We start from the raw sequence: 9,265 nt of genomic DNA on the forward strand, positions 1-9,265 counted from the left end.
CAGCGTAGGACGTCTCCTACGACTTATGAGAACCTTCCAAATGACCAGTCCCAAATTCCAAAACAGAAAAGATTTAAAGAATACCTTTTTCCTTTAGATGGTCCTTGTCTGCTCCCGCAGTGATCCGATTGAGGCGAGGAGTCCCTCCGGGAAATCCCGGGGGTACCCTAGGGAGTCCTGTTCTCAGAAGGGTCCTGCAGCCGAGCAGAGCGGGTCCCATCTGGGGTGCCAAACTGTTGCCGTGAAAAGCCGAAATCAGAACTCAATAGTCGGGATGACTATTAAGCAGGTATTCTTTATTGCAGCGCTGGGCAGCACTGGGGATCGCTCCGCCACAAGTGCTCCGACAAACAAGCAAGATCACAGAGGTTATATGTTGCAAAATATACATATTCATAAGATTAATTTATATAAACATGAGATTTCTTGGAACTCATTAATATATGTAAATGTCCCTGACGCATGCGTACTTAAGTCCTTAGGTGGTCGTTAGGGATCCTCTGGTGGTCGTTGGAGGAAGTCAGTAGTCTTCATCACTCTGACCGCTGACTGAACTTTGTCTTTACGCATGCTCAGTCCATCTTTGTCTTGCTCATACTTTCCTTGCATATCCAAAACCAGGTGGTTCTTGTGTAGTTTCTCCTTATCAGCCCTTTCCAGGGACACAGGGCCTGAAGAATTCCTTTTTATCTATCTACATTGCAACTATCTCAGCTAACCAAGGATTTAACACAGGCAAAGCATTCTTACTCTAATGATTAGGTCAAATAAAGAAAGCTCGTTAGCAATTCTGCTATCTAAGCTTACTGGCAAGCTAGGCCAAATTATCTGCGAAAGGGAGACTAAAAGGAAACATTGAGCAACCAAGATATTTACAGCATTTCTTTTTGTCTTTGGGATTTTAGCTCTTTTCAGTGTGGGGTTTTTTTAAATAGTAAAAGGAACATTTCTGATTCTCATTTCAGTATTTGCATGTCTTTCACTTTAATAAATTTAATATTTATGGTCAAAACATAATAGTGTTAATGGTTCAAATAATACATGATTTTGAATGCATCAGCTTTAATATGTCCACTGAGAGTTATTCTGAATTGCTTTTTTTCTCATTTTAGGCATATTTTCATAGAATCATAGAATATCCTGAGTTGGAAGAGACCCACGAGGATCATCAAGTCCAACTCCTGACTCCACACAGGGCAACCTAAAAGTTAAACCATATATCTAAGAGTGTTGTCCAAACACTTCTTGAACACTGACAGGCTTGGGGCCATGACCACTTCCCTGGGGAGATTGTTCCAGTGCTTGACCACCCTCTCAGTGAATAACTTTTTCCTAATATCCAATCTGAATTTCCCCTGACGTAGCTTTAAGCCATTCCCTCGTGTCCTATCACCGGACACCAGAGAGAAGAGATCGGCACCTCCCTCTCTGCTCCCCCTCATGAGGAAGCTGTAGACAGCAATGAGGTCACCCCTCAGTCTCCTCTTCTCTAAGCTGAACAAACCTAGTATCCTCAGCTGCTCCTCATAAGTCATGCACTCTATTCCTTTCATCATCTTTGTTGCCCTCCTTTGAACACATTCTAATATTTTTATAACCTCCTTATATTGTGGAGTCCAAAACTGCACACAGTACTCGAGGTGAGGCCGCAACAATGCAGAGTATAGCGGCACAATCACTTATTTTGACTGGTTAGCTATACTGTGCCTAATGCACCCCAGGATACGGTTGGCCCTTTTGGCCGCCAGGGCACATTGTTGACTCATATTGAGCTTACCATCAACCAAAACCCCCAGATCCCTTTCTGCAGAGCTGCACTCCAGCCTCTTGTCCCCTAGTCTATATGTACATCGAGGATTACACCATCTCATGTGCATGTTGTGATTTAACCCCAGTGGGCAGCTAAGCCCCACACAGCCGCTTCCTCATTCCCCACTCAGTGGAATGGGGGAGAGAATCGGAAGGGCAAAAGTGAGAAAACTCATGGGTTGAGATAAAGACAGTTTAATAGGGAAAGCAAAAGCTGTGTGCGCAAGCAAAGCAAAATAAAGAATTCATTCAATACTTCCCATCAGCAGGCAGGTGTTTAGCCATCCCTAGGAAAGCAGGGCTTCATCATGCATAATGGTTACTTGGGAAGACAAATGCCATGACTCTGACCATCCCCTGTTTTTCATTCTTCCTCACAGCTTTATATTGCTGAGCATGACGCCATATGGTATGGAATATCCTTTTGGTCAATTTGAGTCAGCTGTCCCAGACATGTCCCCTCCCAACTTCTCGTGCACTCCCAGCCTACTCGCTGGCAGGGCAGTGTGAGAAGCAGAAATAGCCTTGATGCTGTGTAAGCTCTGTTCAGCAATAACTAGAACATCGGTGTGTTATCATCACTATTTTCAGAATAAATCCTAAACATAGGTCCATACTAGCTACTATGAAGAAATTTAACTTTAGCCCAGCCAAAACTAGTACAGTGCAAAATCTGGCATTTGTCCTTGTTAAATTGGTGATTGCCCAGTGTTCTAATTTATCAAGGTCTCTCTGTAAGGCCTCTCTACCCTCGAGGGAATCCACAGCTCCTCCTAATTTAGTATCATTGGCAAACTTAGTGTGCACTCAGCTCCTGTGTCCAGGTAATAAAAACAGTGAGGAGAACTGGCCCTAAAATTGAGCCCTGGGGAGCACAACTTGTGACTGGCCACCAGCCTGATGTAACCCCATTTACTACAAGTCTTTGAGCCCAACCCTTCAGCCAATTGTTCACCCATTGTATTGTGTACATGTCTAGCTGTATGCTGGACATTTTGTCCAGAAGGATACTGTAAGAGACAGTATCAAAAGCTTTGCTAAAATAAAAAAATGCCACATCCACTGCCTTCCCTTCATCCATTAAGTGGATAACCTTGTCATAAAAGGATATTAAGTTAGTAAGGCATGACTTTCCCTTCATGAACCCATGTTGACTTTGACCAATGACTGCATTGTCTTTCAAGTGTTTTTCAGTAACTCCCAGAATAACCTTCTCCATAATTTTACCAGGCACCAAAGTGAGACTGACAGGCCTGTAATTAGCAGGGTCTTCTTTCTTGCCCTTCCTGTAAATGGGAAAAACATTTGCTAGCTTTCAGTCAACTGGGACCTCTCCAGATTCCCAAGACTGTTCATAAATAACTGAGAGAGGTCTCGCAATAACATCGGCCAACACTTTCAGTCCTGGGATGAATCCCATTGGGCCCCATAGAATTATGTGCATTCAATTGCAGCAGCAAATCCTGTACAAGTTCAAAGTCAACTGGGAGCTTATCACTCCCCGAGTCACGGTCCTCAAACCCAGTGCTCCAGGGGTCTCAGGGCCCATCATCAGTGTTAAAGACAGAGGCGAAGAAGGCATTAAATGTCTCTGCTTTATCTTCATCCCTATTGATGATGTGACCAACCTCATCAAGTAATGGACCAATGTTTTCTTTAGTCCTCCTTTTACTGTTAACATACTTAAAAAAGCCTTTTTTGTTACCCACTACAGTACTGGTCAGCTTCAACTCCAATTGAGCTTTGGCCGTATGAATTTTCTCCCTACAGTGGCGAACATCATCTCTGTAGTCCTGTGTAGCCTGACTTCCAAAAGTCCATACACTTTCTTTTTCCACCTAAATCCCTGTTCATCCCAGCCAGCCTTCTGCCCCACTTGCTTGACTTCTGACACATTGCAGTTGCCTGCTCCTGTGCTCTTAAGGGATGGCTCTTAAAAAGTGACCAACATTTATGGATTCCAATACCCTCGAAAGCAGATCCCAGGGGACCTTACTAACTTGTTCCTTGAGGAGCCTAAAGTCTGCTCTCCCAAAATCCAGGGTAGTAGCTCTGCTGACAGCTTTTCTCATATCACCAAAGTTTTAAAGTCAATCATTTCATGATCACTGTGGCCAAGACAGCCACCAATCATCACTTCACCCACGAGACTATCTCTATTTACAAACAACAGATCTAGGAAGGCACCTTTTCTAGTCGGCTCCCTTAGTACCTGTATCAAAATGTTATCTTCAACATGCTTCAGGAATTTCCTGGACCTGTTTGTGTCTGCTGCATGATAGTCCCAGTTAACATCTGGGAAGTTGAAGTCACCCATAAGGACAACTGATAAGTTGTCCACTGATTTGTTCAAAAGAATTTTTACATGTAAAACACAAGCAAATAGTTCTATATAAAATTAATGTTGGGTAGGATGCAAAATATTTAGTTTTCACCTGAGATATACTTCTCATAACTTTCTACTGGAAACATGCTCTAGCCTTTCATTCTTCAGTCATAGCCTCTCATAAAACTTTGGCTCTCCCATGCCAATGTGATTCTCAGATTCAGTATCTTCTCTCTTGAAAAGCATGTGCTTCATTTTTAGTTGATATGAGCTAAAATGTGAAATGCAGATTTTTCAAGGATCTTAAGTTAATTAGGTCTCCAAACCTCATCAAACTTTCATGGCAACTGGAATATTAATCCATTTTAGCCTTTGGAAGACTCTTGAAAGATGCTGATTTCTGGGTAGAAACTTCATGACTCTCTTAGCACCTTCATGTTTTGGCACCTCTGATTTAATATTTTCTATATTAATAGGAAATCTATAGTAATTAATACAAATTTACTGATATTGAGGCACTCAAGGAAGAGGACTTATGTCATGATCATATAAAACGTGTATCATGAATGACAGACTTTCGAAAAATTATTTCAGCTATATTGAATGATCTGTTTTTTCCATTTAACTCTCTTTGACCTTTAACCCAGCAATTCCTATTTTGGAGAACTCTCATGGTTAACCCTACCACCCAGAACCATAAGTATACAATTTTACCTATGTTTAAATTATATTTACAGATCTGTAAGAAAACTGTAAGAAATTTACAGATCTGTAAAATTTACAGATCTGTAAGAAAACACATATTGTGAGATCATATAGCATTTAAATAGCTAGATTTTTATTTAATACATGGTTTCCAAAGCTTTATAAAAAAGTTTTGACACATTTATCTTAAAATTTTGAGAATTAACAATGGCAAAAAAAGGATGACTGAAAGAATACACAGGAATTCTCAAGGAAGGGTTAAAGATACCAATCTTTAACTTCAGAGCCAATAATTAGTCTTCTAGCAAGACTAGCAAGGTTTTTTATGACCTGAACTTAGACAAGAAATCATTAAATGCTATTGCTGTCTCACTTCCCTGAAATAAATTGCATTTTTTATAGTTAGCATCTCAGAAACATAAAAATTATTTATCTCATCTGAAAATGTCAGCTTTAGTATTTTCCTCGTTCTGTTTTTTTTTAAAATTGCCAAGTGTCCACATATTAATATTTTAAGAAAGTGTTTTATAAACAAAATAAAAACTTTTAAACATAAATATGCTGTGTTCTGATTCTGTTTCCTGTTTTTATTGAAGAAATTCATTAGTTACAGTAGCAAAATCCTTAACACTGTTGTTTCAAAGGCACTGAGACATGAGAACAAAGGAGTTCAGTCTGTCAAAACCCATGAAAAATTACCTGCAAGAGTTTCACATACCATCCCATTGGTACAGGAGGGGGTCAAGAGACTTCAGGCTTCCCTCCACCACTAAAGTATGACATTGTTCTCTACAAAGGAGATTGGGTTTTGCTTTCTAAAGCAACAGATTTGGGTTTTTTTTATGCTAATTACAAACACTCAGGATGTTTTTTCTACCTGTCCTTCATAAAGAGGGTTTCTACACGTGGTGAAGCTGGGATTTAATTCCACTACCCTCACTATAAGGGAGTTCTGAATTGTTTTTTTCCCACTGTATCTCTAACTTACTCTTGTTTGGTTCCCTTCCCTTTTTTCATTGAGAAGGCTAGAATTTTCCTTTTCAAATGAATACAGACATTTAAAGATATTGTCCGAGAGCAAATAAGGCATATTATTAAAATTTTCATTCTTTCAAAGCCTTTCAAGTGAAGTCATGCTTTCAGTAAAAAGGGCATATCTGACTTGGGAGGAGCTCCATCATAATATAATAACTTTGTGTCCAAGAGTACATTAAAACTGTATTTGCAGTGTAACAATGGATCAACTAATATTATGGTAAAGAGCTTATATTCATGGGGTAGGGGAAAAAGGGATAGGGAGCTATGTATTTCTTCTTTAACTGCAAACTATAATCAGCTAACTAAGCTGCTCTAAGAGTGTCACGTTTTAGCCCAAGTGAAATGGGGAAGACTTAGTTATACAAGTGAGGTGGGTTAACCTTGACTGGCCACCAGGTGTCCACCAAGCTGCTTTCTCACTCCCTCTCCTGAGCAGGACAGGGGGGAAAAATAAGATGAAAAAGCTCATGGGTCTAGATAAGGATTGGGAGATCACTTACCAGTTACCTTCACAGGCAAAACAGACTCGACTTGGGAAAATTAATTTTATTTAATGCCAATTAATAACAGAATAGGATAATGAGAGACAAAAACAAAACTAAAAACACCTTCCTCACATCCCACCCTTCTTCCCAGGCTCAACTTCACTCATAACTCTTCTACCTCCTCCCCCTGTCCCAGCAGTGCAAGGGAGATGGGGAATGGGGGTTGCAGTCAGTTCATAATGCTTCATATCTGCCACTCTTTCCTCCCAACACTCTTCCCCTGGTCCAGCGTGGGGTCCCTCCCACGGGATATAGTCCTTCATGAATGGTTCCAGCGTGGGTCCTTCCCATAGTCTGCAGTTGTTCAAGAACTGCTCCAGCATGGGTCCTTTCCATGGGCTGCAGTCCATCAGGAACGGACTGCTCCAGTGTGGGTCCCCCATGGGCTGCAGTTCCTGCCAGAAAACCTGCTCCTGCGTGGGTGTACTGGTTTAACTAGAGATAATTTTCTTCATAGTAGCTTGTATGGGGCTATGTTTTGGATTTGTTCTGAAAACAGTGATGATAACACACCAATGTTTCAGCTATTGCTGAACAGTGCTTATGCAGCATCAAGGCCTTCTCTGTGTCTCATGCTGCCATGCCAGCAAGTAGGCTGGGGGTGCACAGTAAGTTGAGAGGGGACACAGCTGGGACAGCTGACCCCAACTGACCAAAGGGATATTCCACACCATATGGCATCATGCTCAGTATATAAAGCTGGGGGAAGAAGAAGGAAGGGGGGGACGTTCGGAGTTATGGCGTTTGTCTTCCCAAGTAACCATTACATGTGATGGAGCCCTGCTTTCCTAGAGATGGCTAAACACCTGCCTGCAGATGGGAAGTAGTGAATTATATTTGCTTTGCATGGCAAGGTTTTGGTAGCGGGGGGGGCTACAGGGGTGGCTTCTGTGAAAAGCAGCTAGAAGCTTCCCCAATGTCCCACAGAGCCAATGCCAGCTGGCTCCAAGACGGACCCGCCGCTGACCAAGGCTGAGCCAATCAGCGACAGTGGTAGCGCCTCTGTGATAACATATTTAAGAAGGGGGGGAAAAGTTGCTGCGCAACAGCAGTCAGAAGAGAGGAGTGAGAATATGTGAGAGAAACAACTATGCAGACACCAAGGTCAGCAAAGAAGGAGGGGGAGGAGGTGCTCCAGGCGCAGGAGCAGAGATTCCCCTGCAGCCCATGGAGAAGACCATGGTGAAGCAGGCTGTCCCCCTGCAGCCCATGGAGGTTAACGGTGGAGCAGATATTCACCTGTAGCCTGTGGAAGACCCCACGCTGGAGCAGGTGGATGCACCCAAAGGAGGCTGTGACCACATGGGAAGCCCATGCTGGAGCAGGCTCCTGGCAGGACCTGTGGACCCATGGACCTGTGGAGAAAGGAGCCCACGCTGGAGCAGGTTTTCTGGCAGGACTTGTGACCCTGTGGGGGACCCACGCTGGAGCAGTCTGTTCCTGAAGAACTGCACCCCATGGAAAGGACTCACACTGGAGCAGTTTGTGAAGAACTGCAGCCCATGGGAAGGACCCACGTTGGAGAAGTTCATGGAGGACTGTCTCCTGTGGGAGGGGCCCCATGCTGGAGCAGGGGAAGAGTGTGAGGAGTCCTCCCCCTGAGGAGGAAGGAGCGGCAGAGACAATGTGTGATGAACTGACTGCAACCCCCGTTCCCTGTCCCCCTGCACCACTCAGGGGGAGGAGGTAGAGAATTCGGGAGTAAAGTTAAGCCTGGGAAGAAGGGAGGGGTGGGGGGAAGGTGTTTTAAGATTTGGTTTTATTTCTCATTACCCTACTCTGATTTGATTGGTAATAAATTAATTTTTTCCAAGCTGAGTCTGTTTTGCCTGTGATGGTAATTGGTGAGTGATCTCCCTGTCCTTATCTCAACCCATGAGCCTTTTGTTATATTTTCTCGCCTGTCCAGCTGAGGAGGGGGAGTGATAGAGAGGCTTTGGTGGGCACCTGGCATCCAGCCAGGGTCAACCCACCACATGAATGAATTCCTTGTTTTGCTTTGCTTGTGCACACGGCTTTTGCTTTCCCTATTAAACTGTCTTTATCTCAACCCATGAGTTTTCTCACTTCTGCCCTTCTGATTCTCTCCCCCATCCCACTTAGCTGCCGACTGGGGTTAACCCACAACAGTGGGGTCTCCACACGCTGCAGCTTCCTTCAGGGCATATCCACCTGCTCTGGCATGGGGTCCTCCATGGGCTGCAGCGTGGATATCTGTTCCACTGTGGTCCCCCATGGGCTGCAGAGGGACAACCTGCATCACCATGGTCTCCTCCATGGGCTGCAGGGGAATCTCTGCTCCTGCGCCTGGAGCACCTCCTCCCCCTCCTTCTTTGCTGACCTTGGTGTCTGCAGGGTTGTTTCTCTCACATTTTTCTCATTCGTCTCTCTCACAGCTGCTGCACAGCGTTTTTTGCCCTTTCTTAAATACGTTTTCACAGAGGCGCCACCAGCATTGCTCATTGGCTTAGCTTTGGTCAGCGGCAGGTCCATTTTGGACTTTTTCAAATATGGGAGGGGTGTGAGTTTCAATTTTAACTGTCTTGTTGTGTTGGATTTACGTGGCAAGGTTTTGATATCAGGGGGTGGGGGTGGCCTGCAGAGGTGGCTTCTGTGAGAAGAGATCAGGAGCTGCCCCCATGTGAGATAAAGCCAGTTCCATCCAGCTCCAAAATGGACCTGCTGGGGGAGAGAATCGGAAGGGCTAAAGCGGGAAAAACACATGGGTTGAGATAAAGACAGTTTAATAAGTGAAGTAAAGCTGTGTGCACAAGAAAAGCAAAATAAGGAATTCATTCACTACTTCCCATTGGCAGGCAAATGTTTAGCCATTTCCAGGAAA

This window comes from Mycteria americana (assembly GCF_035582795.1).
Source record: "Mycteria americana isolate JAX WOST 10 ecotype Jacksonville Zoo and Gardens chromosome Z unlocalized genomic scaffold, USCA_MyAme_1.0 Scaffold_18, whole genome shotgun sequence".
In the NCBI taxonomy this organism is placed as follows: Eukaryota; Metazoa; Chordata; class Aves; order Ciconiiformes; family Ciconiidae; genus Mycteria; species Mycteria americana.